Raw genomic sequence first — 5,093 nt, 5'->3', positions numbered from 1 at the left:
CTCCCCTCTCCCCCACCCTGCTCTCCCCACATACGGGTCGGTGAGCGAGAGATGCTGCATTCACTTTATCTATGATAAGCTGCTTTAGAATCGTATATAGGAATCGCGGTTGTGAGGCGCGACGTCGTTGTACGAAAGCCGCGAACAAGCCGCGCACGGTAAAAAGAACATCTTGGAATTCAAGTAGATTCCTTGAAAACTGTCTTGAAAGCCAAGTAGATCGCTTGAAATCCAAGATGTCATTTTTACCGTGCGCATGGACGGAAAGGGAAGAGAGGATATTGCGACCGGTCCGGACATAACCATACCATCGAGCTCTTTGCCGAGGCTGAGCGTGGTGCGATTCGCCTTACTCCGGTAACTCCGGTAACTCGAATGTGTAAATTGTGTGCACATTACACAGAAAGTAAGGGAAGTGGCGATATTCGCCCGTCAGGGTCAGCGCGTAGACGATCCATGCGTGTGTCGGCCGAGCTATCGCCAAGCACGCGGATAAGCGCTTGCTCATTTATTTGAAATATTTTAATGTCCATGTGATATGGCCGCGCTACGCTGCGCCGCGTCCCTGTGGGCCGGGCTGCTGGGCTCATGCCCGCCTCGTGGCCGACGCCGAGGAAGTCGGCGCTGCGGGCCTCTTAGCTGCTGCTCCTGCTGCTGCTGCTACTGCTGCTGTTGGCTGCTGCTGCTGCTGCTGCTGCTGCTGCTGCTGGACGAGGCCGATAGCAAGGCGATAGCTTGCCTCTAAATCATCCCTGCAAGCTCGATTCCTCATACTTATTGTCGGAGTCAGGGTGGCGGGCCTATTGGGGCTGGCAGGGCTGGCGGGGCTGGCGGGGCTAGTGGGGCTGGTGGGGCTCGGCTGGCGGGGCTGGCCGGCTGGCCGCTGGCCCCGGGACCTCAGCTGACCTTAGTCCGCCGACCGGACGGCCCCCCAACACGGCGCGTGACTTTTGCCGTCTATACCCGAGCCGCTCGGCGGTGCGCGGGAGAGTTTTGGCGGGACCGTTCAAAATTGGTCCAGGTCGGCGATGCGCGTGATGTAGGGGCGCGCGGTCAGGTGGCGCATGAAATATGGAGCGTCAAGGAGCAGGTGGCGGTGGGGAGTGGTGCGAGCTACGCAAGCGGCTGCTGAGGATGCTGATACCACACACGCCACGTTAAGCTGGAAAAGGGGGGGAGGGGGAGAGACTTTTCTTAGTTCACCGCCAGAAATTCGGAGCTGTTTTGATACGGTTTTATAAAAGAAATTTGAACGAAATCGTTTCCGTTATCCCGCAAATCTCACACGTAAAAATCATATATCAACGACAACGTTTTGACATCCTATCGTTTCTGACGTGCTTTTTGTCCTCTTTGTTTTTTAAAGAAGATGAGTCCCCCTTTCAAAAACATATGTCTTGATTCAAGAAGTATGAAGTTGAAAAATCAAGGACTGAGTATGTACTTGGTCCAAAACCTCGGTTTTTGGTGGTGTCGAAAATCTATAGACGTTTGTTTAACCAGGAGGCCTCGTTCGGGGTGCGATTATTCCTTGAACTGTCTCTCCGTATTCCGGCGGACATTACGGCGCAGCCCCTGTTGCTGATGGGTATCCTACCCGGCGTCCCCTCGTGGTCGGGGGGTCGGCTAACGAGCGCCACCAGCGCCTCTGGGTCGGAACGGGTCGGGCCAAGCCGGGCCGCCGGGCCGGCAGCCGCACGCGCAGAGAGGCGAGACGCCGCAGCGCAGCGCCACCTGCCCTTGCTGATCGCACGAGGCGATGGCGGCCGAGTTTGCAGATGGAATCTCTCTCTGCTGCGCTGCGCACCCAGCGCTCGGCTCGGCCGCGGTGTGGTGGTCGTTAGCAAACGACTATTTGTCGACACGACGCATTATTTTTCTCGTCTTATTCTACCCCCCCCCCTCCCCCCCGCCTCGCTTCGCCCCTAACCCCCTGGTCGCGTTTGTCATCCTAATTAGGCAGTTTTACAGCGCGCCCCCACGGCTGTCTGGGTCTGAGTAAACGATACCATAGCCCCCTTCTCATCCTGTACCGCGCCTCTCGAGAGACCCACTGTGGAACCCCGCACCCTAGCACTTCAACTGTTAACATGTATTCAGGAGGAGATAGTGTGTAGATGATCTAGTATTCGGGACATAGTGTGTACATGCTCATGTTACGCAGGAGTCCGTAGTACTACATGCCCAACTATACACTGGAAAAACAAAGGTGCTATATAACACCTGCTATATAGGCTACTGCACTAGTGAATTTTTAAAGGCACTAAATTTGCAAAAATTAGCGCCTTTAGGGGCCAGTCGCGCCTTTGCAAAGGCACTAATTCACTAAAGCCTGTAAAAAGGCATTAGATAGCACCTTTGTTTTTCCAGGGCACACTTAGACACTTAACTTACCCTGGGGCTGTACTTGCGTGCATGGACACATCTCTTCTATGCATAATGTAGACACAATTCCCTGAATACATGGCAGGCGACAACCAGCTCGTTACTGAAAGTGTTCTTCTTGTTACGATACTGTATCTGAACCCAGTTTTGCACAACGCAACATAGTGCTGTGCGAATCGGGTTTTTTGGTCAGAATCGAATCGAATCTCTTCAAATTTTCTTCGAATCGAATCGAATCTGGTCAAAAAAATTCGAATCGAATCGAATCTTTCTAAATTCGCGAACGAATCGGATCGAATCAAATTTGCCCCCCCCCCTTTCTTTAAGTATCGCGATGAAAAAATAATGACCGTCGTGTCTGTGCTTCGTATGCAGAGCTTCGCATGAAAATCTTACGTCTCATTGCCAGGGCACTCTCACGCGGCTCGTGCGCCCTTTATGAAAGGTGCATACTTAACCGGCAAGATTCGGTGGTGAATCGTGACCGATTCGAAATTTCGAACCTTTCGGGGTCGAATCGTTGTGATTCGGCTTCGACTCGAATCGAATCGAGCCCGATTCGATTCGATTCGATTTCGAACATTCGCACAACACTATCGCAACAATCACTGTAAAAAATTAGATTCCAATACGGAACGATCTACGGCGTTACTGTAGATGCTACTATTGTCACTACCTAGGGTACAGAGCGCGAAGTACAGTGTCGCTGTTGCACAGGAAAGCCCAGGTTTAACATGGTACAGTGTACGAATACGGCTCCACTGTAAACAGTTCTGTCCGGTTTTGCTTGTATGGTGGTCCTGGTCCTGTACATTGCTCTCCGTACCAAATTTTAACCATTGAAACTACAGCAATACTGTCATTCGAATAACAGACGTTGCTGAAAAATAATTAGCGGTTGATGCTGTCATTTTTCCTGTTATATTTTTTTTGCAGTGAAGTATTCAATCTTGTGACCAAACACACTACCCCGAGATGAGTGTTTATTCCTCAGTGACGAATAAGGGATCGTCCAGAAAGTACGTCTGTTTTCCTCAGATTCATTAGGAAAATTACGGATGCTAGGCCCCTGCGAGACGCAGGGTACGCCAAACCGTAGTACACGCATGCACTGCAGGCGAGATATTGCGTGCCTGCCAGGCGCTATGAGAGCTTGCGGGGGCTGAACTAGGTAGGTTCGACGGCGAATGTTGGACGTACTTTCTGGATGATCCCAACTTGTCACAAAGCAACAAAGAAGTCACCACACATGTGACAACAGTCGGACTTATGCGTCCAATAGACAATGATTAATGTTTTGTCAAAATAGTTTTTGGTCACTTTACAGTGTCGCCAGTGTGCCTTGCCTTCCCCTCCCTACCCCCGTTTTTCTCCAAACGCCCTCTTCTCTACACCCCCTCTCCCCCGCGCATTCTCTCGTCTGCTCAGAGAAATAATTACCAACACCCTTAATTGCTGAAAAGCTGCTTCGGGTCGGCTCTGCAAACCCCTGATTATGCCACCGAGAATACACTGGAAGTAAAATGGCTTCGTGTGTGATTTATAAATATTTCTTAAATAGAACTTTTTCAGTTTCGGAAGAGAAAAATGGTACAGATCACTAGGCTATCAACTCCTCATGGTTCCTTGTACAGGCGCCATGGCCCCTCGGCCGCGGAGCGAGTAGACACGTGCGATTTGCGTAACGGGTGTTGTGCCGAAACAAGTCTACTTCCGTCCCCCCGTATTTTAAAGGATCTCCCAACCTGTTATTTTACCATGACTGTCGGCCTTGGAGACAGAATGCCATGCATTTCGTCAGTAGTTCCCCAGAAAGACAGTTTCTCCAGGCGACCCCTAGGAGGAGTTCTGAGCCAATTCTACGCCCCGCAATAGACTGGGGCTGGCCTCTGGGCTCGGCTTCTGATGGACGGTGCCCCCTTCTCTCTCTCCGTGGAAATGACGCCAGTGAAGCCAGTTGGTGTATTTTATTTTTTTCGAAGGCGCTCTATACCCTCCTCTGGGGTGGCGGGGCGGGGCTGGGCGGGCACCGGAGCTTTAGCATGCATGGGCTGCCCGCCGCTGGCTGCCGGCAGGCCGGCCGGGTAATCCGCTCGTGTTCCCGACGCCAGCGAAACAAAAAAAAAAAAAAAAAAAAATACACACAAAAAACAAACTTAATTTTTAACCAAAAAAAAGGTAAATCACGTCCAACGTTGAGCCTGGACGGCAAGGACCCCATTCTAGTGGATTATTTCGAATAACGTGAAAAAATTTGCCTGCAGCACGTGTACGCATCGCAGTACTTCGAACCAAACAGTTTTCTCCATGTAGACGGTCCTCTTTTTTTAATAATTATAAAACACTACTTTTATTGAAGAAGTTTAGGCTTTATCGAAGGGCCGATGGTATACCGTAGCGGTTTAAGCTCACCTCAGATAACGACATCCGACTGTATTTACCTGTAACAACAACAAAAGAAAGAACAATAATTCAATAATACACACCCTTGTTATAGGGGTCGCAGAGGGCACAGAGGGGTCATTCTAAAAATGGTTTCTCTAAAGGGCGCAAGCGGTGGCCGACCCGTCCGCCAATAATTTTCCGCAGTGTTCTCGCGCGCACCTCCGCTGTCCGAACCAGAGTAATTCCATTAAAGTGGCATCAGGATGCCTTAACCCAATCAGGGAGGCCAACGAGGGGAACGGAAGCGTGGGGGAGGGGGAGGA

General features: G+C 50.9%; 1 protein-coding gene across 7 annotated transcripts in view; it reads left to right on the top strand.

Moving 5' to 3' along the window:
* The window catches only part of LOC113213447 (gonadotropin-releasing hormone II receptor-like), a 113,795-nt gene that overhangs the window by 25,930 nt on the left and 82,772 nt on the right, over window positions 1-5,093 (top strand). The window lies entirely within an intron of this gene.

Source organism: Frankliniella occidentalis, unplaced genomic scaffold, assembly GCF_000697945.3.
Source record: "Frankliniella occidentalis isolate FOCC.00 unplaced genomic scaffold, Focc_3.1 Scaffold1, whole genome shotgun sequence".
Classification (NCBI taxonomy): Eukaryota; Metazoa; Arthropoda; class Insecta; order Thysanoptera; family Thripidae; genus Frankliniella; species Frankliniella occidentalis.
This window is presented reverse-complemented; position numbering and strand designations above follow the sequence as displayed.